At 40.9% G+C, this 27,193-nt stretch overlaps 1 protein-coding gene across 5 annotated transcripts in view; it reads right to left on the bottom strand.

The window, feature by feature from the left end:
* The window catches only part of ATP2B2 (ATPase plasma membrane Ca2+ transporting 2), a 402,969-nt gene that overhangs the window by 282,091 nt on the left and 93,685 nt on the right, over window positions 1–27,193 (bottom strand). For all 5 annotated transcript variants that reach the window (XM_064723726.1, XM_064723729.1, XM_064723730.1 and 2 more), the window contains exon 2: window positions 21,805–21,856. The gene's annotated coding sequence lies outside the window, so the exon portion shown is untranslated. The remainder of the gene's footprint in view (window positions 1–21,804; window positions 21,857–27,193) is intronic.

Genomic DNA, 27,193 nt, shown 5'->3' with positions numbered 1-27,193 from the left:
AGTGTGCCAGAGCAGGTGAAGCCCAGGGCAGAGGCAGGGATTTGTCTCCAGAGTGCCCAACCCAGCCCAAGGCCTTTCCCCAGGGCTGTACTCAGGGGCCTGAGTGGAAATGGTGCCAGGGTTCTTCTCACAAACCTGCTGGAGCCCAGACACAGCCTGGCATTAAAAAAGGGTAAAGCCTTGGGTAGCTCCTGCCAGAGCAGCTGATGTCCTGCTAAGAGGTGTCCTGGTGAGCAGGCTGATGGTGGAACAGCGCTTACAGAGCTGAAAAACCCAGCACATCAGAGTTTTAAATTATCAAAGCAGATAACAAGGACCAGAGGATTATTGCAGAGGCGAAACTGAGCTGGAGGATATTCCTGTAAATGCAGCCAGGAGAAGCTCAGACACGTTTCCATTTAGGAATTCAAACACTCGTGGCTTTCAGTAGTCCTTGGGAACCCAATACTGGAAACTGGAGGTATTTAGGTCCAAATAAGCACTGATTACCACTTCAAAAAATCTCTGTATTTCTTATTCTGAGCACCAGGTATCAGCATCTGATGTAGCTGAACTCCATTACTTGTCACAGTGTGGGGTCCCCACTGCAAAACCCCCTAAACCTGATGTATTTTACAAATGCTAAATGTACATGGAAGTTAATCAAGAGAGAGGTCTTTACAAAACGTCTAAAGCTTCTTTAAAATCCTTGCAATGTCTGAACAGTTGTGAGTGAACTGCTAAACAGAATTAAAATTCAAGCAAGATCAGATACAGGAAGGATTATATTCCCTAAAAGGGTCGAACAGAAAACTCTGAAATATTTCAGGCAACTCTTTCCATGTTCAAAGCACCATGACAAAACAATAAACCAGAATATGGAAAGCAAACATCAGGACAGTTTAGAAAACTGGGGATGGAACATGAAGACAAACAACTTGTCAAGCAACAGATATCTCACCCACATGAACAAACCTCCAAACTCCATGATGTGATGCAATTTGGAAACATTTTTTTGGATGCCAAAAGATACCAATAAGTAGGAAATTGGGTGTTTGTTTGTTTAACGCCCAATGGATGTAAGAGAAATGCAGGCAATGCCATCCCATCACTAGGAAAATAATGGTCTAAATAAAGAATAAGGAAAGCACACACTAAACATGGATAATTCATGGCTGCTGCCAGTGTGTCAGAAACGTGAGTATAAAACCATGGCTTTCTGTTTCTTTAATTAATTAAAAATAATTAATCTATAAACAAAAGCCTGAGGGGTTTTTTGTTTGTTTTTTTTTTTCATTAAGCCATGTCTTGGGGTTAAACAATTTTAAATACAAAACAAAATCAAATCGGGTTTGTCAAAAGAATTATAAGATATTTGTGTTAAAAAACGAAAAATAACAAGGCTTCATTTTTTCATTATTATCAGAAAACATTAAGTGTAAACTACAGAAGAAGAAAAAGTTGCTCCCTCTGAGACAGAAGAATTATTAAGATTATTAATACATTTGTACAGAAAATAATCTTTTGCAATTAAAGGCCAATGCGTACCCTAGAGCCCATGGATAAGATAACAAAAGATCTGGAATAAGAAGAAGATATAGGAGAATACAGGACAAAGTCCAAGCTTTCAATGCAAAAACAAGTAAAATTCTGATTTGTAATATTGTCAAGATTTTCTGATTATTAAGGAAGCTCCAGAGCTTGCATGGCTCTTGCTGCTGAGGACTCACAGCTCTGCACTCTGCTGCAGCAGCAGCAAGAGGCCAAAGAAATTAAAGCAAGCTAAGTTAAAAGTTCGGGCATTCAGGAGTGCCAGTGATGAGAAGGCACTGAGAAGGGACCACGAATGGAGAATGGTTGCACAATAGAGAGCGGCAGAAATCAGGCAACCCTCTCTGTGAGTGGCTGAGCTAATGAAGCCTCGCTGGCTTCTCTGCTGTCTAATCGTATACAAGATGAAAATGGAGCTTTCTTCCCCAATTAGTGACATCTCAGGAGATCTCATTCCCCAGCAGCTCCTTGGTATTCAGCAGGGATCATCAGCCTTTTTCTTAGGGCTTTCTTTCCCCTCAGCCTGGTCACCTGCTCTCCCTGCTGGCAGGAGCTCCCTGTTCTCTGCCCCTACCTGCCAAACACTCACACTGGCACAAGGACTCAGGAATTACTGAACTGTGGGGGGAGAAAAAACAGGGATGAATGCAGAGACACACCGAGAGATTTGGTCTGAATATTTCCAAAGGGAGCTCTGCCAAATCTTGGCAGCTCCTCCTCGGTCACTTCAGCTCCTCAGGTTTGCATTTTCCCCTCTCCTACCCCCACTCCAAGTCAGGAGAAGGAATCTGACTTGGTTTTGGGAATGAATCACCTTCTCAACACTTCTCTTCATGAGCCTCTTTCCTCTTTGGAAACTCAGCAAGAAATCATACATATGCAACAGAAAACCCAACAAAGTCGATTTATTTTAAGCCCAGGAAAAGGGAATTAAAAGACAAACACTTTGCAGGAGTTAAAACCCAGACATTTGCTGGTTTATTAGCAATGAGGACAAAGAAGGCAAATGGTCACAATGAACCTGTCAAGCCTTCCCAGCACCTCCTCGTGGGGGAAGCTACCCTACTTTCCTGAGCAGTTTTCCTCAGACTCATCACTTTCTGCTAACAGATGGGAAGCTGAAGATAGAAAGAGGCATAGTTTATGCCTAGCACCAAGGGGAGGGAAAAAATTATCTCAGCAGGAGATTCTTTAAAAAAAAAAAAAAAAATCAGCAACTGTCCTTCTCTTCAGAAACCAGGGAAGGGGGAAGTGTTGAAGACAAAGGATCACAGACTTGCCCTGGTGCTGCCCATGTTCTGAATGCCAAGCCCAGCTCCTCCAGCCTCTTCTGACATCCTTGCTCCTTTTCCTAATCACCCATCAGGGCTCACATGAGAGCAGTAGGAGAAAAAAAGCTCCTTCAGAAGTCTAACATAAGGAGTTCTATGATCAAAAAGGCTTCCTCACACTCCATGAATTGGAAATACGTTTTTCTGTAAAACCCAGAACTTTTCAGCTCATCCTTAATCCTGAATTCCTATCTGGATTAATTTCTTCACCAAGCAGTCAGGATTTCCCTAACTCAGAGATGGCAAAACCCTCTGTAATGATCCAGCAGCAAGGCAAATCCTGGATTCACATTGAAATACTGTGCAGTGAAATGCTGGGATGTACACTAAAATAGATTCTCTGAGGCAGATGGGAGTTTATAATTTGCCATTGAGACCTACAGATTTCCTGAAATTGTGATGATACTGTAAAAATGTCACTGGTCTTAAGTCACTTAGCATTTTCTTCCTTTCCACCACTATGGAATTGTGAGAACATTCATCAGTAGTGGTATTAAAAAGGAAGAAAAAGCTCAAACACCATCCCCACAACAAATTAAGCTGAACTAAACCCCTTTAGATTATGATTTTTAATACTCAAGGTGGTGAAAGACCCTCTACTAATTCTGCAAGCTTACCTTGTGCTGGAAAGGACCAAGCACTAATTTTTAGCATCATTTGTCATAATTTCCTAGATGTCAGCACACACTCCACTTACATTTGCACGTGTTTGTGTGTGCATGTTTGCCTTTTGTGCGTCAAACATGCATGCACAAACACATGCATGTTTGTGGGAGAGGGAAATACATAAAAATGCATGCACTTTTTGGAGACCATGGCACCACAAGCATTAACACCACATTATCTACACACAACTTTAAATTCAGATTGGAACCCAAAGCAAGGAATTTGGGAGTGATTATTTCATTTTCCTGTCAGTGATTTGCCAACCAAATTGCGCAGGAAAGGGCTGCTTTGCTCCAGTGCTAACAACCATTGAGGAACACGAGTCTTGCCCAAAGCCTCAGCACCTCAGGGTAGAAAGAACAGCATTTGCACAATACTGATTTTAGATTTTTTTTTTTTAGATTTCTCCCCTGTGAGGGTGTTGAGGCCCTGGCACAGGTGCCCAGAGCAGCTGTGGCTGCCCCTGCATCCCTGGCAGTGCCCAAGGCCAGGCTGGACAGGGCTGGGAGCACCTGGGGCAGTGGAAGGGGTCCCTGCCCATGGTAGCATGTGGAATTAGATGATCTTTAAGGTCCTCCCAACCCAAACCATTCTGTGATTTCTCTTTAGTTCCAACTTCCAGAGCCAGCTGAGAGAATGCAGGGATTAAAAAAATTGTGTGTATAGTCCTTCAAGGGAAAACTTCCATTTCTGTCTTTCCTAAGAGAAAAGAGGTCACCAGAACCAGGGTGAGAACGTTCCAAGGAGGTTTGCCTTTGACAGGGCAGGCATGGAATTGCATGAGTGATTCTTACACAGGAGTGTGAAGATAATAATCAAGCTCTAAGGCTGAAATTCCCAGGAGGTCTATACACACTTATAAACCCTGAAATAAGGAAAGATAAAGGTTTGGTAAAAGTATCAATCCCTCTGTTATTTCTGAGCAGATCCCAGGTGCTTAATAGAAAAACAGAATACAAATATAGAGACACACACACACCCAGTTACACACAAAACCAGAAGTGAACCAGAATGGTTTATGAGAAACATCAAAATATCATCAACTAATTAAGTGCATCTTCTCCCTTTTGGGAAGACAACTGCAGCCTCTGTAGACTTGAGAAATCTACATGGATTTGGAGAAATATGGAAAATGGAAATTGAGCTGCCTCTTTAAATGCTGAGTGATTATAGGAGGGTATTTCTTTGGGGGTTTTTTGGGTCCATAATGTGACCATAGAAGAAACTGCAGCACAGCAAGTTCCCTACCATGGGCACCAAACACCATTTTACCTTGGAATGTCATTAGACCATCAATTAAGACAAGCACTGACTGAACAAATCAAAGAGAGCTATTTATCTACAAGCAGTGTAACAGATTAGGCTACCAATAATTACAGATATAAAATAATGCAGACTAGTCTACAATGTGGTTTTGTGAGTTTCTATTTTGTTGGGAGTTCAATTTTGTACCATTCTTATAGACTGTTCTGTAGTGTCATCATAAAGAAAATTTAAACCACTTTCTGTCATTTCCCTAAATCTTTCTGACTAGCCTGATACATGCCTTGATTTATAAAGTCAGTGGTTATTTACAGATTTGCCCTCCATCATTCTGAAATGAATTTTCCTTGAACGTTCGTTTCCTGGCTGAAATTTTCTAAGAGAAAGTAATACAGGGAGAACTTTCAAGGGTAACCTTGGCTATGAAATAAGTTAGGGAGCCTTTAGTCCAGAGGATCCTTGTGAGAAAAAAAAAAGTGAGAAAAGCCTGAAGTGGTTTCATTTGGCCAAAACAGGATGCTTGATATGCAGATGTTGTTTCATTTCTGATGAAATGAAAATTGAACTCTGTTAAGGTGGGAGTTGGAAGATAAAGTTAACCTAAGTTACCAACACAACCAACCCAAGATAATTTCACATAAAGCTTGAGGAAATTTTATCAAAACTATGAAAAGAAGATTTAAATATTGAAAACAAAAAAAAAACCTCTTGTTAGCTAGTCTGCCATACCTTATGTTCCAGTGCTTAGTTTATATGTTAGCAAAACAGAGGTAATTAGGTTGGCATTAAATTCCAGTACATAAAAGCTGCTGAAATTTTCATTTGCAGAAATGTTTAACCATCATTTTCTTCACACTTTGAAAGTGAATATAGACAGTCTGCCTAATGTCCTCTTATGTAACATGCACCAAATGCAACAGAAAGCAATATGGAATAAAGCATAGCTGGGCATTTTCAATTTTACTTGTATTTCATACATAACACATTTAACCTGACAAGAAGAAAGGTAATAAGAATAAAAGTCATCAATTTGAAATAGTGTTTTTTGGTTCTAATCCTTAAGCTATGAAAGAAAGTCTAAGTTTCCATGGAAAATGTTCTATTACTAAAAAACAGACAAATAATATTCAGATAATAAATCCTGAGCAATAGACTTTTAGCTGCTAGTAGGTGAAAAAATACTGCTGTCAAGTGACTAAAATAAGCATTCAATTCTCTAACAGTCTGAAATATAACAGATTTCACTACAATATCAACGTGCACTCAGGTACATGAAATACATGACACAAAGGACATCCACAACCACATTAGAAAGATTTTTAAATTTACAGTCCCAATAATAAACCTCCTTTTTCATGTGCTTGATAGAAAGGGCAGATATATGGAACTGCTGCTCCTCTGCAGCTTGGCACAAGCCAGTCCCAAGAGGGAGAAAAACCAGGATATTGGGAAGTGCTGTTTAGAGTTCTGGTGAGAGGCATTTTTGTCTGTAATGTAGTGACCCTGCATCACCAGAGGCACATGCAAATTCCTGACACCTCTGTTCCCTTAAATAAATGAGAATATTCAATATGGCTATACAATAAAAAGGCTTTTTCCACTACTGAACTTGTATGTCCAGTTATGGGGATTGTTGAACAAACCATAAAAATATCCAACAAGTTTGGCTGCTGCTCCTGCTCTCAATTTGCCTTTCTGTCAGGAAGGTGGGTGCCCATTTCACCCATTTCAGGACAGACTCAAGAGGAACCACAGCAAACTTCCACACCGGTATCCCTGTAGCAACACCATCCCCATTTGGATCTTCTTAAGTCAAAGCTTGTCATGAAAAATGGATATTCTTCAGGACATGATGCATAAACAGCCATTTTTTCACCATTTCTACTCTGGAGAAATACCTGCATTGTCCATAGCACTTTAATATATGTCTGCCTACTGCCTTAAAGATACTTTAATAGATTTACTAGCAGCTATCATACCTGGATTTGACTTATTTTAATTTCCAGCCTCAAAACCAAACTATAATAAAATAGCTGTTGGACCTGTCACAGCCTGAACATAGCAAGAACTAAATGCCATGTTTTCAGCTAGTCAGAAAATTCTCTTTAAATAGAGAGATGATGATCATACCAGAAGACATCATCAGCTTTCATAATTCAAAATTCCTTTGTGTTGGTTGCAGCACATTACATGGCAAAACAATGGGGGATAAGTATAAAAAATATATGTATATAAAAATATATATATGAGTTAGGTCTGGAATAGGGTAGCGAAGGAAAATTCAGGAAGACATAGAAGTAAAAGGAAGCCCTTTTAAGTTAATTTACTATTATTTTACACACTCCCCTCCCAGGTCATCCTGTCTGAAAAGTAAGGTGGCCTCAGGACCACACTTCCAAAGCTGTCACAGACTAAAGATAACTTGACAGCTGACAATTTACTGCCACTAATTTTAAAAATATCACATAGATCAGCTCCAAGAGGAGTACCATGACCCACTGTAAGGATGCAAAAGGAGGCATGAAAAAAAACCAACTCTAAATTCTCGCAAAATATATCTCAAAGTTCCTTTCTCTGTACAATAAAAAAGCTGCCAACTTGTTTCTTCTTAATCTTTTTTTCTTCTTACTTTTGTTTCTCCTTTTCTTTCTTGGCTTTGGATATTCAAGAATCACAAAGAAGAAAAGAAAAAATATTAAACCGCATATAAAAATAAAATTAAAAAACACATAATAATGATTTTGAAAATATAATTTTAAAGCAAACTTAACGATATTTACAATCACACTTGCAATATTCTTTTTCCATGCTGGATCTCCAAGCACTTGGATCCTAACACCACTATTGGTCCATGCAGTCATCTGCAGAGAGTATTTTGGAAAGAACATATATTTGATTCTGTCTGTTGCCTCAGGATGGAGAAGAGATGATGGCAGTGATAATTCTATTAGAAACACCAAACTTCCTTGTCGCCACATTTCTCTTCACAGAGAAAAGCAAGGCACAACTTCCCAAGAATATTTCTGGGTTTCACATTCTCTGAACCTCAGAGAAAGGAAAAACAATTCTTATCTCATTTGCTGTGCTTGTGTTTGTGCCAAAGTAGAATGCAACGTGGAGATTATTTACCCAAAGGGATGGGGTTTTGTTTCTTTGGTCCAGCAGGGCCAGGTGTGTGTGTTGGGACTGTTGGGTGATAGCCACAAGATTCTGTGCAGTTGAGTGCTTGGCAGATTCAGGTTAGATGTAATGTAATATATTATAGAATAATATGGTTTAATAAAGTAATCAATTAGCCTTCTGATACGATGGAGTCAGATGCATCATTCTCTCCCTCTTGTCGGAGGCAAAAATATCCTCTATACTTCCTCATGTGAAAACCTAATTTTTGTCTCTAAAATCTTGAAAACATCTAAAAAAAAGTTGAAGCATGCATTAAATGCTGTTGCTCATCTCAAGGCCTGCCATGTACAAGCTGCTTTGCCAGTCCCCCCTCAGGGAGAGGGAAATGCAGTTCAGGAGGTGCCAAAACAGCATTTTCTTGCACTCCTCAGAGTGGTGGCCAGCACATTTGGGCCAGCTCCCGTCCCCGGGTGACTGGCAAGGACCTGGCTGAGCTGTAATTACTGCTGGCAGCAGGAGCTGCCTGCTCCTCTCCACAGCTTTTGGAGAACCAATTCATTTCTTTCCTATGGTTCAGGCCATAAAAGTGAATTCCAAGTATCCCACCTCCTGTTTTATGTTCGCTGTCCGTGTGCATGGACAAAATCCTGACATCCCGTTAAGGATCTGAGTCACAAGGCACAGGAAGAGGCTTTAGAGGGACTGCTTCATCCCTGGGCTCTTCCTACAAGTCTTTATGGCAAAAGCAAGCTGCTAAAATGGTAATGGAAAAGGGAGGGATTTAACGTGGGACATAACCTAGGCAGTGCTATAACCACGCTGTAAAAATTTCAGCAGGAACCTTTCCTGTGCAGACATTTGGAGGAGCCTTTTTTGGGTTCAGATATTTGCTCCAGCTGAAATATCAGGCACATAAAACATCGAGACAATGCCACCACCAGAAGCATAATTAGAGATTTGGAGGAAGAGCTTCATCAGTTGTCCATTTAATTCTCTCTCCTGGCTCCAAGAGTGGAGATGTACCAAATGCTTTGGAGCAAAAACGCTCCAAATAAGAGGAATCAGAGCACTCTGCAATCTGGTAAAACCCTTCTCTGTGGAAAGGTTCCCTGAACTCCTCTCTAGCTCTTCTTATAGAATATAAACAAGTCAAACTTTAATTACTGTAAGCTTTCACATACTAATGGAATAGAAGGAGATTTAAAGAAATTTGGAAAGCAGCAATTTGCTTTGGAGTGATGTAATTTTACTTAATTGCTTCTAATTAAAATTATTCTACAAATGTAAAACAAAAATGTCTATTAATTCTCTGCATAAACTAAATTTAGGTATCAACTGAGTAGCTTATTCACAGTATTTACTATAATTACTGCAAGACTTTTGCAACTTTGATGATTTAAAAGTTTGGAGGCTTGATACCAAATAATGGTTTCTGCTGCATAAAGCAAAATAATCTTTCAAACTCCCAGTGCCTTTGTACTTTGACTGTGACTCACTAAATTTACATTGTGTGAAAGTACATGTAGGAGTAAAAGCACTTATGTATTATCAAGAAATATGACATTATAATCCCATGAAGTTACTACTTATAGAAAAAAATAAAACTGTTCCCATTCTCTTCCACACCTAGGTGTAAAGTGAATACCTTCCATTAATTTTACCTTGGATTAACTTTAGAAAGAAAAAGGACACTTAATATTTTTGCATGTATTTTAAACTTCACTTTTAACACAAAGTTTTAAAATCAGCCATGAAACATAAAAATTGGAAATATCTTTCCAAGAAATTTAACTCATCTGAAAATAATTATTGTATTTTAAACTATCCTGTGATTTGTATCAATCTGACAAAAAGTTGCGGCCAATGTTGAGGTGGAAAATTAAACAAAAAAATATGTGAGATCATGCTGCAAACTTTCATATTTTAGAAATAAAACAAATTAGGTCCAAAGACAGTATTTTTAAAATGTTTTTATCTTTTTTTATCTTCCTTATTGTCTCTCCACGTTTTTGCTGCCTAGATTTTCATTTGGTTCTTCAAACAGCCCAACAAAGCCAATGCACCAGCGTCAATGTGCCATTTTGAGGTGAAATTTGCTAACTTGAGTAAAACCAGGACTAAATGCTATTTTCTTCCTACAGATAAGCCATTTTCTTCTTCAAATTCTTTAATACTCCAAAGTCAGTGCATCACAAGAGAGCCATGCCTGACTTATTCCATGGGGAAATTGCACTATCACCCTATGGAGCTCACCCCACTAATACCTGAGCAGGGACCTCTAACAGCAAACAGAGAATCAGGAGGAAACAACCAAATTCAGAGCTCCTCTTGCTGTTGGGAGTCATGGAATGGTTTGGGTTGGAAGGGATCTAACAGCCATCCAGTGCCACCCCTGCCATGGCAGGGACACCTTCCACTGTCCCAGGGTGCTCCAAGCTCCATCCAGCCTGGCCTTGGGCACTGCCAGGGATCCAGGGGCAGCCACAGCTCTCTGGGCACCTGTGCCAGGGCCCCACAGGGAACAGTTTCATCCTGATATCCAACCTAAATCTCCCCTCTTTCAATCTGTACCCATTCCTCCCTGTGCTGTCACTCCAGTTCCTGACAAAGAGCCCCTCTCCGGTTCCCTGTAGCTCCTTCAGAAAGTGCCGGGAGGTGTCCACACGAGCTTCTCCTCTCCGGGCTGAGCAGCCCCAGCTCTCCCAGCCTGTCTCCTTAGGGGAGGTGCTCCACACCCTTATCAACACCCTGGACTCCCTCTAACATTTTTAATGTTGGAGGCACCATCTGAAGACACTTCCAGAACCTGGCAAACCATGGGGCATGGAAATCCAGACCCTGGCTTTGTTTTTAAACTTGGGGGAGAAGAAAACAGATTTCTCTCAGCCAACAATTTTGGCACTGTATTACCACTGCTTTCCTCCAAAAAAGAAAAATCAATTCCAAGAGCCTCCTAAGGAAGTCACAGGCTGCCACCTTTGGGCCCAGCTGTGTCACAGAAACATCTGTGCAGTGCAGGGTCAGCATTTCACCACTTCAGCAAGGTGGAATCTCTCCATCAGTGCATTTCCCTCTGCCTAATGAAGTTCAAGCCAAATCACCACCAAGGCCCAGAATGAGATTGCTGATGTCATGGCAAAGCAACAAGCAAAATAAAATGAAATTCTAGTGGCAGCAGCACCCAGGAAACAATTTCTCACAGTAATTTACTTCTCACATCACTGTGTGGCACTGACTACATCCCCTCACTGCATGGATGCCATGGGAAGCAGATGGTTACACATTTTTAACCCCAAGCTCCCCAAGTCTAATAACAGACTCTTAATTAAGAAAAAATCAGGGAAAATAGGCTTTAATAAACAAATGGGTTACATGAATACAAAATGCAGAGGGCATGTTTAAAAATTGGCAAAGACCAAAAGCAGGAACAATGAGTTAAATTACAAAAGCAGTTATTAAAATGTCTGGTTTGAATATCTGAAAACAAAAACCTTGAAAATGCACTGTTCCAGGGAAAATTCTGCAGTGGCAGGAAGAGATTCCCAGCGCAACTTGAAGTTTTTTCTTAAATTCAGCAATTCACTAACAAATCATCATTAAAGCCTTGTTCCCCAGGGCATCCTAAAAGCACTTTTGCAGCATTAGTAATAGGCCATTTAATTCCCCCACTTTATTTCTAATTTCTAATTAGGCTTTAATTCATCATATATCTTATCCTCTCATTGTGATAGCCTGTATTCTTAAGGAAATGGGAATTTATCTTTCTGAGCTAAAAGTTTTTACACTCAGGATTGCTGGATCATGGTGTTCCTTCTGCTTGTTTGCCATCTCCCTCAAACTATCCTAAAATAAATCTAAGTGTTTATTATTGAAATATCCTGCTTTCCCTTATCTGCTCATGCTGCTCAGCTGGCATTTTGGAAATGCAAGAATTGGTGACATTCCATGTATCACCACCTCAAACCACATCAAAAAGTCCTCTGTACCAGCAGCCTTGTCTTAAAATAACCTTGAAGAGCTTCACCGTGGAACACTGATTAAACATCTGGTCCCACTGCATGTCACCCAGACAAGGGGTGGTGCCAGGGGCTCCTCGTCCTGCTTGGATTTCTCCTACCTATGGATTGCTGCACTACTTGACTCTAAATTTTCTACAGGACAGCTTCTTTTATTGTCAATCTGAAAAAAAAAAAAAAAAAAAAACCCCACAAAAAACAAACAAATAAAAAAGCCACAAACCAAAAACCCATCCCCAAATCTTTTCCTTGTGACTCTCACTCCATTTTCTCCTGCCCCAGGTATAAGGTTATCAGCATGTTACATCTAACTCCAAACTATCTTTGTGATCTTAAGCAGAACAGAAGAACTGGAATGAGGGTAGAGCAAGGGGAGTAGAGCAGAACAAGGGGAGAATTGGGGTGAGCTTAGAGCAGAGCAGACCCGAATTCCTGCACCTGCAATGCAGCACATCCCAGCTCTGCCTCGGCGACTCCAGCAGCAGCAGCAATCTGCTCAGGGGAGAGGGATCAGCTGCACCTCAGGAATCACTCCTGCACCCACAAATTCTGACCCTGGGGAGACATTTCAGGACCCTGCCAAGTGCCTGTGCTGGGGACAGGAGTGAGACCCCAGGAAATGCTATTTCTCTGGGTTGTTGTCAGTGGGAGTTTGTAGCTGATGCCCAACAGATTTTCCTGTTGTGGTTCAGTTTAATTTGTTTGGTTCTAAATATCAGCAAAAGATGGAGTTGAGAGGAAAAGGAATTTTTAAAAAATGTGTTCCTGATGTACAGCAGAGCCTGGGTGGGGCTGCCAGGTGATCCCACACTCAGACACTCATCCGAGGCTGAAAAGCACTGCAGCACTGCAGGGTCTGCATTTCCTCCCAAACCCTCACAGCAACACCAGCACCCAAATCAATCCAGTTCCCTCTGCTGATCCTTTCTGAAGGAGCAGCATGCATAGATCATGCTGAGAGAGAGGCTGCTTTTCTTTAGCCTGCTGATCTCATTATAAGCAAATACGAGGGCAATCTAATTTTATCGGCCACAAAACAAAGAGCGTGTTTAAATTTTAACATCCAGCCAAAACCTCTTCTGCTTATAATTTGAGTTTAAACTTATACAGCATGTTCATTACCATAAACAATCTGCAAAATGGCCAGAAAACAAACTCCCCCCTTGTAATCTGCTGTCAGAAAACCACAAAGAAATAAACATTGGCATCTCAGCTTTGCTTTCACTTTGCTCTCAAGGCTTTGGAAAGACCAGCTGAGAAGTTTTCCTTCCAAATAAACTGAAAATTTTAAACAAACCAAAGAATGCTTCCAGATGTTTTTTTCTTTCAAGCATACCTTAATAAATGACCCTGAATAAAGAAAACTTCAAGGTAGATAAATAGTGTCTTGGAGGATAATGAATTAAGGAAGGGCTCTAAGTATTACAAAATTATACTCATGTTTCATCTCAATTGATTTTGTCCACCTAATCAGTAAAATCAACAACAACAATTTGACTTTCTTCTTTGTGAAAGGGAACAAAATACTATTTTAAAATATGAGATAATTTCAATTTAATAAATACTACATGTGCAGATAATGGGATTTCCATGAAAAATTCAAAGAGCATTGCTCTTCATCATTAAATTCAAGTTAATCAGCATATTCTTCTGCAGATTCAATTAAAAACCAATATTCTAAATTTATTACTCAGTTGTAAATATCAATTTGGTTTCCAAGCAAAACAATATGAATCTGCAGTAAACAGCTCAATCATTCTGGAAGTTGTCTAAACACCAACCCCAATAGCAACAGAGAAAATAAACAAGAGAAAAGCCACAACAGCAACTTCTCCAAAATCCAGAATACGTGGTACAACATATTGTACCTTAACAAACCAAGAGAACTGACAAAAAGTGGTGATAACCAACAGGAACAAAGACTGCTATTTGCTTATCAAACCTTACAAATTATTGTTTTAAACAGATGTTCAATTTGAATGCCATATGGGAGATGGGAAGGATCTGTCAAAGCACAATCCTGATGGAAATCTCCTAATCAAACCTGACAGAAAACCAAACCAACAGATCAACAGCCAGGAGCTGCAGATGCCTCATTTCCTTTGGAAACCCAACCTGAAAGGAAGGGCTCACTAGCAACAACCACCACATCCCTTCCAGAGCTGGTGGCAGCACCCACAAACCCCAGCATGGCAATATTTGATGGGAAAGCAATGAATCCAGAGAGCACAACCCCTGGAGAACCCAGGGGGATGGATCCAAGAGGAGCTTCTGCCTCTCCTCCCCGTGTGACTGCCTCAATTCCCTACAGGGGTGTCCTGCCTGCCCAGGAGAGGAGCCCCCACAGCTCCTGGAGGAGTGAGTGAAAAAAGGACAGAAGCACAAGGATGGGCACGGAATGAAGGCAGGCTGGGAAAACCTGGCCTGGTTAGGCCTGCCTTTTCAAACCCAAGCCCAGCAGCTGCTCTGAAACTCTGCCATGGAGAACAGGCAGCTTTGGCCAAGCTGGAGAGAGCAGCTGGGAAGCGAGAAGCAGGAGCTGAGGGAACCTGGAGAGCAGAGTGAGGGAATGTTGAGAAGCAGGATGGGGAAGTGAGAAAAGAGTGAGGGAATGTTGGAGAAAGCAGGAGCTGAGGGAACGTTGGAGAGAGCAGGAGCTGAGGGAACGCTGGAGAAAGCAGGAGCTGAGGGAACGCTGGAGAAAGCAGGAGCTGAGGGAATGCTGGAGAAAGCAGGAGCTGAGGGAACACTGGAGAGAGCAGGAGCTGAGGGAATGTTGGAGAAAGCAGGAGCTGAGGGAACGCTGGAGAAAGCAGGAGCTGAGGGAATGTTGGAGAAAGCAGGAGCTGAGGGAACGTTGGAGAAAGCAGGAGCTGAGGGAACATTGGAGAAAGCAGATGAGGGAACGTTGAAGAAATCAGGAGCTGAGGGAAAGCTCAGAAAGCAGGAGCAGAGGGAATGTTGGAGAACAGGGGAGGGAAACGGAGAATCCAACTAGGCCATTGGAGAGGCACTGAGCTCCACCAATCTCAGGAATGTCACTTCCAGGTCTGAAAGGTGCCCTAAGTAGTTGCAGACTCCACTTTAATGTTTCCCTCTCCTCTCCCATAAGTTCCTGTTCATTATTTTCATATTTTCTGTTTGGCATATAGAAACAGGATAATTCCAAGTTTGAACTAAATTTCTCCATGACTATAAAAATATATTTGATTAAACAGATGTCAGCAAAATTTTATGGAGTGAAAATTGAGTAACAGATGGTGAGGTCTGTGGAGTTCAAAGAGGCTGTATTTTATTAAATAGGAAATTTGACGAAAAGATTTATTTTGCTGGAAATATTGATGCAGTGTTTAGGCAAATGTAAAACCATTCTTACTTGATAGAAAACAGTAAGTTTGAAAAAAACTTAAAATAGATATATTCATACCATGAACCTCACTCTGACCATTAAAAGAGGGGATTTTATTCCAACTTCTTTTTACTGATTACAGCACATCAAGGTTCTCAAAGAAAAATAATGGAGAAGAAAAAAACCCAGCTACCAGACCAAAACCAACGATGACCTTGATTAAGCATCCTGAGCAAAATACATCCTTTGTTTGATACACAAATATTGTGAAAACAAATCTGGAAGTACAAGACCATGGGATAATAAACAGTTATACCAAACTTACATTATAAGCTTTAAACAAAATTGCAAATAATGGCTTATGTGCTGTGGGAAATGAGACAGAAGGATTATAACTCCTGAATGCCATTAATGTACCACCCCTATTCCAGCTTTACTGCTTGGAGTGGTAGAAGAACATTGCCACCGGTGGAACATAGACAGAGAGTCAATGAAATGAAAAGAACACCATAAATGTAATTATTATTGCATAAAATGATTTCTCTCCCTATTCCTATGGCTCTCAAGTATTTTCTTCAAGATGATATTTTAAACATTTTATTACATCATTGGGAAAAAAAAAAATTCAAAGGGCAAAAGTAGTTTCAAATTCATGACCAGGCTCCTTCTGCATCAAAGAGAAAGCTACAGTACCCTGTGGAATAGCAGTCAGGGAGCTGCCTCACATGTCCAGGGGGAAGAACTTCCAGAGCACTCAGCCACGCTGAGAGCTGCCTGTTGTCCAAAGCAGCCTTGTGCTGGATCACAGGCAGGAGACCCCTGTGATTCCCCCACAGCGAGGAATTCTGAGGAGGAGATAATTGGAGCTTTCTGAGCTGACAGAGCCTCTCCAACCTGCAAGAGGCACCAGCCCCTGTGGCCGGACGTGCACCGCACAGCCCAGCTCCATCAGAGAGCTCTGCTGCTCCCGTGGATCAGAGCTGCAAGTGCTGATGCCACCAGGAGTGAAACCATCACAAACACGTAACAGACATCTCTGAGCTCGTGTCTTCATTTCTCAGGGACATTCCCCATCAGGTGTTTGGCTGTGCTGTCAGGGCTGCTGATGTGTGCAGCCCCAGGGCTGTGGGAGCTGCTCCATGCTCACAGTGGGAAATGCTGCTGCTGCTTTTTCCCAGAGTGGGGCAGTGAACTGATCCCCCCTAGACTGTGAATGCACAGAGTTTACAGCACACCAGTATTTATGGTTTATTAACTCAGATAATGTCTTATTAGTGGGTTTGAACCTTAATACCAGCACCACCAGAAACATTTTCCCACAAAGACTGTATTTTAGGAGAGAAACAGTCAGATAATGTTTGACATACTGATAAAAGAACCAACTAATTCAAGCCTCCACAAAGCAAAATGCCCTCCTCGAGTTTGCACTTCAGGGTTTTGAACAAGAACAAGCTCTTGAGGAGCAATGCTTAGCTTTACAGCCCATCCATCCTTCCTCCCTCTCTATTGATGCATTTATCAGTCACATCCAGGTATCTGGGCTGCTCACAGGCTCCAAATAAACACATGAGATCCTTTCTGGGTTTATATCACTACCAGAGTAATTTAGATCACGTTTAGCACAGCCCTGCAGCCTTCCCAAGGAAGAACTGATTGGATTCAAGCATGTTGAAAGCACATATATGTTGTCTGAACTATCTTCACATGCTTTTAGACCTAGAAATCCTGTATTTAAATTAGCAGAAAAAGGAAACGTTGGAGGTGGGTGTTAATTACTCCTATTTACAGGCTTTTTAGCAGTTTCACATATTGGTTAAAACAGAAGCTGTATCTTATTTTCAGTGATTCAAAAATCAAGGCAAGAGACAGAAATTCATCAGAAAAATCAGAGACTACTTTTCCAGAGATAGAAAATGCAGCTTACACATCTCAGGCATCAGCCTTTAGATTTATCCTTTATCTTCCTAAGGCAAACATGATTATCAATCTATAAAAAAAAATCCTGAAATAGTCACCAAAAAAACTCCTCTTAAATCTTCAGCTGTTCAAGGATTCTGCAGTTTTCAAAAGAACTCTTAAGCACAAGACTTTTTGGGGTTTGAAGTATTCAGTGTTAAGGGCATGAAAAATATCACTCAAAATGTTTAAAAGGGATTTCAAAGCTTGACCCAAGTTGATAACCCTGGTTAAGATTTTCATTTCTGGATATTTAAGATAAAATGGCTGAGGACTTACAGAGAGTAGGAACCAGTTTTACAGCAGCATTTTAAATTGTGATAAGATTCCTAAATATAAATGCCCAAAGCTGATGTGCCAGAATGTTCATTGGGTATTTTTTAAATGAAGGCACAAGGAGTGATCTTAAACTTATATTTAACCTCTACATAAGAGGCAGTTGAGCATTTAGGGAGATCTGAAGGAAGGTCTTGTTCTCATCAGATCATCTTTCTTCAGCTTTGGAAAAAGAAGTGCTAATTTCCATTCTTCCCCATTTTCTGACGTGCTTTAGGACTCATTGTGGATGTGGGAAAAGAAATTATTTGACCTCATGAATAGAAGGAAAAGGGAAGTGGGAGGGTCATGTCTGGAGAGAGATCTCTGCCCTCTATTCCATGTCAGCGCTCTGGGGCCTCAGGGAAATTTCTCAGGGCCAAATCTGACAGGTACCAGAGAGGTTTATTGTGAAATGAATGAGGAAAAGTACTCTTGGGATAATCTTATGGAAACCTCTTTTTATTCCTGCAATGAAAGGCAGGAAAATTCCATCTAAAAATACCAAATAATTTACAAATGGAGTCAGAAGAACAAAAAAATAGTGTCAATATGCATAATGCTCCCCCAAGTGGGTAAACTCAATTAGAATAAAAACAACTTGTTAGAATCATCATTCTAAGGTGCTTTTAAGTACCTTTAAGATAATTGTTACCATACTGGAGCCAGAAGTTCCTGAGGAGCTGCCTATTGATCCCTTTCACTGACAAGTTACTGGTTAGATCAAATCTCATGCCCACTGTTGGTGCTTTTTTGTTGGTATTTTCACAGAGAATGCTGAACACTTTTTTAAAAATTATTTGGTCGACAGGAGGCTGCTCTGTGCCTTGGGAATGCCAATGGGTCCCTGAGTGGTGGCACCTTACACACAGGGGTGACAGGGACACAAGCACAGCCTCGCACTCGGTGTCTTTAATGCAAGCTGAAAGCAAAGTGCTCCAGCTGATAACCAAAAAATAGAAACCAAACAGTTAAGGCCTGTCTGATTAATTGCTCTACTTAGCTAATTTGATAAGCCCTCCATCAGTTTTCCATGCCTCCTTCATTGGCTTGATCTACTCTGCAAATTAATCTAATTATGAACACCTGCAATCCAAAGCCCATCTCTGCAGAAGTTCAACAGCTCCTATTTATACACAGTATTTCTCTAAAGGTCAGTTCTGAGCCCCATCCTGCCACAAGAAGCCAAGGAAAGGGCACAGCAAGGGGAATGTGCAGTAGAGGAACCACTCTGCCTCAGCAATGCTTTATTCCCTCTATATTCAGCAACATAAACTGCATTTTACAAGAAAAATCTGATAACAATTTACAGCAGACAAAAGATGACAAAGTCATCACAGTGCCCACATTGATCTGATCAGCCTCACACCAGGAGAGGAATGACAATGCCAGCTCCAATTCAGGGTACCATGGGATCCCCAAAGAAACCAGGGACTGCACAAGGAAAGTGCCAAGTTAACCTGATAAAACTATTTTGAAAAACTCAGCATCACATAGAGTGAATATATGTCAGATAATAAAAGATTAACTGTGTGTTTATGGTGTAGATTACCCTTGATTCCCTGAAAAGCCATTTCTATTTGCACCAGTTCTTCACACTCTGCCAATAGAATCCAATCACAAAACTTAGGCTGCAGTATTTCCAAAAGTATGGACTGGTAACTGATTTAAAACCAATTGTATTGATAGTTTTAATTGATGTCTCTGATTGCTACTTTAGCCTCATTCATTATTGTGAATATAAATTAGAAACAAAAGGAAGCCCCAAGCAGTTTTATCTGGCTATAAAGATTTCTTGCCACTGGATTTGCAATTCCTTTTCACAAATTATTTTGTGGGCAGAATTTTTAATACTCTGTTTTAATCATAATTTTCTCCCTCTCAACATCATTACAGAAAGATTGAACATCATAAATTTTTTTTTTATCAAAATCAGAAAAAGTTATAGTTCAATTCATGTGGGGGTTTGTGCTAGCCTTGATAAAATGTATTTTTAAAAGACAAACAATAACACTGTTAGACTTGCCTGACTCAAAAGCAATTTGCATTAGTAAAATTTAACTGTAAGCCCTTGAGATGCCAATAGTTTATTTTATTTGTTGTAAAAAATATTTTAGCCAAGCAATGCCAAGCTTGGGGCCTTCTGCAGTAACTGTGGCAAGGAAAATGAGGAAGTTGTGCTTCAGAGAACATCTGCAGGGCTTGCAGGGGATCCCTGCTAGATGGACCCCAAAATGAAGGACACTCCTAACCTACCTCATAATATTGGTCCAATATTTTAAACATAAAAATATGAGGAAGTTATTGATGGAGCTATTAACTGTCTCTCTGGGGCTCCCACATTAATTAAATTCAGAGTCAGTTCTGGATCCTCACAGCCTTTCCAAACCTCCAGCAAGCACCTGCAGAACTGCTCCAAATATCACCATGGACAGCAAAATGTGGGAGAAAAGTCATGAATTACATGGAAAAGCTGCTAGAATGTCAGAAAAATGTAGAAAACTACACCAAAAAGAAAAAAAAAAAAGAAAGGAAAATGTTGGCATTAAAAGCCCTGACAGATGTTAAGCTTTTGTTCTTGCATCATCTCCCTTTGCAGAGCACTGAGTAATTAAATGTGATGAGTTGCAATGTATTTGCAAGGGTTAGGCCACAGTGTGCACCAGCCAGGCTGCTTCTAAGTTTGTTATCAAAGCCTCAAGAATTCATCAAGGCTATCAGAACATAAATTATACTAAATTAAGAAAGAAGAGGCTGAGAAACTGAATGCCAAGACCAGAAAAACTAGATAACAGAGCACTGTGAAACACCTGGACTGTAACCAATCATTATTCTGAGAAACACAGGCAGAAAATGAGTAAAAAAGACAAAAGCAGTAATCAGAAAGTGTGTACTTAGTACTTAGAATCTATAAATATGTGCATAATGTAAACACTAAACAACTTCTACTTAATCACATTAGTCAGCTGTTCAAAACCCCTAAATTTCCCACACTAGTGATGCGCAAGGGCTTGTCCTTGCCACGATCCCAAAGCTGCCCAGAGCCCCTTAGCAGGGAAAGGATTCCCCTGGGAGCTGGGGATGGTTCCTGACACCCCAATGGATGCCACAGCACATGGATGGCTCCCAGAAACACCAGGACGTTCAGCTGAACGTGGCCATTGATTGCCTCAACATCTCCATGAGGCAGATCCCAATGGAAGACTCAACTGAGCTGAGCTGGGGAAGCGGATTAAAAATCCTAAAAATCCGTGTCCCTTAAAGCCTTGGCCACTCCTCTGCCATCCCTAATCCCATCAGCAAGGGGAAGCTGTTTATTAACTTCTGCTCTCAGAGGTGGAGGTCACCAAGCAGCTCAAACATCCTGAGGCATATGTAAGGGAGAATTTAGGAGGTAAAAAAAAATTAAATTGAGAAAAAAAGAACACTGGAGCCACATGAGGATCACTTACTTCCAGTTAAAAGCATGAGGCAAAAGAATCAATTTAAAAATATGTATCAGTAAACCCAGAAATACAGAAGGTGTTTGCTACTTAACCCCTCAAAAAAGACCAAAAAAAAAAGAAAGCAGAACACAGTAGGAAACCTTTTGATAAATGTGAGGCCTAATCCCAAAAGCTGGTTTATTTGCATGTCATTATAAAAGGGGGAATTTGCTAATATTTGGAGGAGAAGGGAAAGAGAAGGAACACGTGCTGCTGAGGAGCAGCACAGGGGCTTCTTTTGCCTATACAAAATGAGTTTATGAAATATATTTAACTGAGTTATTTTAAGAAGTGCCAAAAAGTTGGCAGCCACAGAGAATTCCTTAGCATAGCTAAAGAGCCTGAGGGTTTGGAACCAGGACAAAATGGGATTCACTGGACCCAGGCTGGGCCTGTTGTGTTGCTGTTTGCAGATCTCCTCGTGGAGAGGAAATCTGCAGGAATTCTGATTCCTGGCAGGAATTCTGATGTCACTGATTACTTCAAACTACAAAACTGGCCCCATCCTGCCTTATCTGCAATTTTGACCATGGCCACTGGAACTTTGAGGCCATTATCAGATCCTTCACAGGTTCTTAAAACTCATTTTGCACCGGATGCTGTAGAAAACTGGAGATTTGTCACTAATTCAGAAAAAAAACAAAGACTAAACTCATTCCCATGTGTTTATGATGATTTCCAATGACTGGTTGCTAAAATAACATGATACCCCTTTGATATAATAATCCCTGGAATGACAACATGGGCCACAGGACGGAGATCAGGCTCACCATGAACATAGCGCACCAGGCGAGGAGATCTTTGTGTCACAGCATGCAAGACCTGTTAAAAACAAAGAAAAAAACACGTTTATGTTTTGGAAACTTAAATTATAATGAATGTAAAATCAAAGAGAAAGGCAGTTCAATCATTGAAAAGCAGCTTCATTTAAATCCAAATGCATTTATTGCACAATTAATAAAATTAAGCTCATCTCTCTTGTGTTATTCCATAACAGAAAATTTAAAAGTGACTCTTAAAAATATCAAGTATAACACACCTTAAAAAAATAAACCTTCCAATAGAATTGAAGCATTTAATATTGCTTAATTCCAGAAAAATCCAACTAACAATGCACACAAAAGCCATCATGCTTGTTAGCACTTACAATTATTTTGTAGTAGCATTCAGGTCTACAAGTATTCAACAAAACTGATAACCTCAATTTTTGCTCAGAATCAAATATCTTGAGGGGAAAATGTTTACTAAATAAATACAAGCATGAATCAGGGCACATGAAAGTTTTCCTCCCTTCCTGTTGGAGATGAAAACAAACATCTCTTCCAAGAATTACATCAGGACAAACTCGCAGGTGCCACAAATCTAATGCCAGGACGAAATTTTCAACAAAGATTCTATTTCAAGCCCTTCTGGGGGTGATTTCACGTCAGCAGAGACAGAATCCTGTGTGCAGCACATTTGTCAAGACACAACTTGCCAAGCAATGAGTTCAGCAGAGCCCCTCGCGCTGCCTGGGGAATGTCTCCCTCCCAAAGCAGCAGATTGATGCAGGAACACAGCAGTGCCAGCCCTACAGAGCTCCAGGACACAGGGATTCAACAGCAATTTCTCTCCCAACCCTTCAAAGCACTTCAGAGCATCAGAGGGATGCACAAACAGAATGGACCTCGTGTTATTAAGGGCCAGAAAGGAATTCCCAGAGTCTCTGGGTTCCGCTGCGCAAATGCTCGGCCAGAAATTAAAAGGACAGCACGACTTATCTAGGAGCCAAAGCTGACTTAGGGAGGTGGCACATCATGAATTAAATTGAAATCTGGCCAAAACAAAACCAAACCAAGCCTAACCCACTTGACTGAAGTGCCATGTAAGCACTACAAGTGATAAAAATACCTCTCTGCCATCCCAGGCTGACAGAAGTGCTTGCAGGAGTTCCAAGCCAAACATCTTGTTCCACCACCTGGGCCACCAACATCTTTTTAGCACATTTATCCCAGAGATTCCCCATTGTGGGAACACATGAAAACAGCTAAAAACCAGAGCTCCCTCACTCTGCATTGCACACACAACGCTGGAGCTGAGCAAACAGCAAGTCCATCCTGTCCAGGAGCTGAGAATGCAATCCCTCTACTGGGTACCAGTCCCAAAAATCAGCAGGTGACTCCAGGAATCAAACAGCAAACAGGGAGACACAGCAGGGGGAAATATCCAAATGCCCAAAGGCTTTGGAGTACAGCAAGACAAAATATCTCTGCCAGAGGGGATGGAAATGGTACAAAGTTGATTAAATGAGTGAAAAGGGGACTCCCAGCAGGACTGGATGCAGGCAGGGATGGGAACACTTGGCTCTGTCCTGGCTAAATCCAGTTCCAACACTGACTCTTGGAGGCCTAAGCTGTAAAAACTGTGCCCAGCAGCACAGGTGTGTCCTTAAACCTCCTGCTCCCCTTTGCCTCAGCAGTAAAGTTGTCCCACTTCTGAGATTGATTTTGTGTATAAATTCAGAGGATAACATAAAAGTGCTCAAACACTGGGGTGATAAATTAAAATAAATGTCTCATTGGTATTCTCAATATATTTCTCTGACTCTGTAAAGACTCAACATTTTCAGCCTGGGAAGGATAACAAAACCAGAGTCCAGGAGTAATCAATGCTACTTTTAAAATGCATTTTTACTTTAATCAGGGATTACTTAAACCCCAGCCAGATCAATATTTATTTATTCTTTCATCTGGCTTTCCCAGAGTTTTAGAAAATTATAGTTGTCAAAGGTACTGCCTATTGCTGTAAAATTCCCTGTGAAGGAGTTTGATGTAAGAAAGCCAGTCACTCATGAAAAAAAATTAAAGTCATACAAAATTTATAGTTAAATAAAAACCTTTGTGCTTCATTCATTTCCCTAAATAGCTTAAACCCTTGCTGGAGCAGAAATTCAGTGTGCCTGCAAATCTGTCATTTGCTGCAGCTGCCTAAAAATATGAATAACCATAAAGAAATGGATAATCAAAGAATTTGCTAGAAAGAAAAAAATCTTAGTGATTTTTAAGACTGGTTTTGATGAGGGAAAGGTTTCACCTTCCCAAAGTGAAGATGGAATAATAACAAAAATATGTGACAAAACTATAACAAAATATCCAATATCCAGAAATCTGGAAGAGTCACACAGGTGGCGATGGTGCCATCACCTTCATCAACAAACCCATTTCCTATGAAAAGGAAAACAGATTCTCTTTGGCGTACAAGGGCATGGGGGAATCTTGATTAAGTATTAAAATAAACTTCTAAAAGGGGAGGGAAACAAAAGGATCATTTCTCTGTCTGTCAGTCAGCTCTGGGATGCTCAGCTGCTGCCAAACACCCTGAGAATTTTTATTTCCTTTAAAAACAAATTCACAGATACTTTTCTTTATATTTGGGGCTGCTGGACAGATACTTTTCTTTATATCTGGCTTACCAGGTAAGGCAGAGCAGTTCCAGCCTCTCCCAGCCCAGAGCTGCAGCCCTGCCAGGTGTTTCCACACAACCAGAACCCAAAGTGACACAAGAACAGAACTACAACAGCTCCAAGTACAATCTGGTGGTGACTGTTTGCTTCATTTTTAACTGCTGATGACCAAGGTCTAGCAAATATCATCTTTGAGAACCCACATGTCATCCTGCAGTCAAACATTTAAAGTCAATTCTGTGCTGCCGAAATGGGATCATTTCCCCAGGATTCTGTGGCAATTAGGAGCAGCAGCACTCAGTAGGGTTATTTTTAGCAAGTGCACCTCATTCACACATTTCACAGTGCTGCTCTGGGATCACTGATCTATATGCATGACTGCAGCGATAAAATCTGGCAACACTCTTTAATAACTGTTTAAACTGTTCTAGGCGTGTTTCGAGCAACGTACAATTACTCCAACACCTAAAAAGAGCTTTTCCACTTGCAGGATTTTCCACTACTCAGTATGTGCACCCTTGCAGTTCGATAGTTAAGATTTTCCATTATTTCCTTTATTTGATTTGCACCTTTTCAGCCAGTGGACAAAGAAGGTGTCCCTGCCCATGGAAGGGGGCTGGAAATGGATGGAACTTAAAGGTCCCTTCCAACCCAAACCATTCTGCTCACAAAAGATACCTAAGATGGGATTTGCAAAGGCCGGAATGAGAGATTCTTATCCTGATTCACAAATTGATGAGGGTACAGCTGGAAAACATGTGTCATTCATCAATGCAACATTTATATAAATATTGAGAATGATCACTGTAAGATCTGTATGATTTTGTTAAATTTTAGTGAGCATAATATATTTGGCATAACACTGAACAAAGCCAAAATTACAACTGTAGCTTGGTCAGTTTGCTGGGTTTTTCTATCTACAACAAATTCCAGAAACATGTTCATTGCATCACCACTGAATTTCTATTTTCTAAATGCTGCTGCTGTACAGTACCATTTCTTAAGATAAACAAAACAAATTGAATTTATTAAAATGAGCACGGATGGAGATTTTGAATCAAGCACAGCACTTTTGTTAATATAAAAGTTGGCAGAGCTTTGGGTGAAGCAGGGATAAATAAAAGTCAGCTGTGTTAGGGCATCTCCAGGGGGAAAAGTGTCCTGCTGGCCCTGCTTCCATCCTGTGCAGTGCAAGAGACCTCAAAGCCCTGCTCCACCTGGCCCTGGCTTCCCAGGACAAAGTTCACTCATGTTTGAAGATGGAATGAGTGTGGCATTAGCAAAAAGCCCATCATGAACTGCCCAGCTGCAATTCAAGCTGCTGGAGAAATGAAGCCACAAGGGTTGAAAGCCAGAGACAGGACAACAGGAGAGAAACCACAGTGAAACCTGGAAAATGCAATAAAAAAGATGCATGGAAGGAGGAGAAATAATTGTTTTTTAATTAAATGGTCATTTTGAGGGCTTGTATTCCCCTAAACCCCCTGCAATAGTGGCACACACCTGTGCCACACCTTCACTGCTCCCACCTTTCATAAGGGCAGCATTATTCCAAGGTCAGCGCCCAGTGTGAAATGCATCTCATTCTCCCCATAGCTCCCCAGGATCTCAGAATCTGTAATTACAGCACAACAAAACAAACCTGACAGCCACCGTGGCAGCTCTTTTTGTCAGACAGAAAGGCACAAAGCCTCTCAGGGGCTGTGCCACATCATCTGTCAGCTCTCATCAGGTGGAGAGCTGAAAATCAGCCAGGGATGGCTTCCCTTGCTCTACCAAAAGATGTTCTTCTGAAGGGTTCTTCTGACCCTCAACCAAGTCCTCACTGGAATGGGAGCTGAAAACGCTTCCCCACAGCACTCAGATTTTGGAACACTCAAGCCTTTTATCAAACCTACTGACATTAAAGTAAAAGTGACATCCCAGGCACCTTGAGTCACTCTCGGAGCTAGAAAAGGGTTGTAGGCACCAAACAGACAACACAGCTTTTCTGCTTGGTGACGGAAGTTCCGGATGATTATTTAAAACCATCCCATGAGTTCTGTTTGCACACTGAGGTGAGTGATGCCCTCCCTCACCAATGGCCTGGGCTGGTGGGAACGAGGGAACAGTAGAGCTGAAGATGAAAACGTCCTGTGCAATGTCCCAGCAGAGCCTCTGTCACACAGCAGTCCTGACTGACACACCCCAGTGTGCTGGGGACTTTCTCTGGGGAGCTTTGGGCAATGAAAGTGTTACTCTGATGCAGGAAAGAGGCAAAAAAATTTTAGGATTTGGTTTTGGCTTGGGGTTTTCCGTCGGGTGGGGTTTCCCCTCTTTTACTATTTCTTTACCTTGTCTTTCTTTTAGAGATGCAGGGTTTGCATGATAGAAAAAAATGTATTCATTACCTAAGAAACTTCAGTGACTTCAGTCCCCAAGCATTTCATACAATGACTATTCTGTATGTTAATTTAACAGAAAATACAAGAATGAACAACGCCATCAAAATCATACAATAGATCCAGACAAACTTGGTTCAAATTTCTTTAGGTACAATGTGATTTAGATGTTGATCTGCACTGTCTTTGGTGTGGTTAATGGCTTAAGATGTGCTGGTGCATCTATTTTATCCTAAGGCCATCTATTATAAATTTATAACAGTAAAAAAAGCAAAACACAACCATGTAAGGGTCTATCAGGCAATAAACATTTTGTTCCCTAGAGGTACTCAGCTT

Source organism: Zonotrichia leucophrys, chromosome 12 (genome assembly GCF_028769735.1).
Source record: "Zonotrichia leucophrys gambelii isolate GWCS_2022_RI chromosome 12, RI_Zleu_2.0, whole genome shotgun sequence".
In the NCBI taxonomy this organism is placed as follows: Eukaryota; Metazoa; Chordata; class Aves; order Passeriformes; family Passerellidae; genus Zonotrichia; species Zonotrichia leucophrys.
Note: the sequence above shows the minus strand (reverse complement) of the source record. Positions and strands in the feature narration are given on the sequence as shown.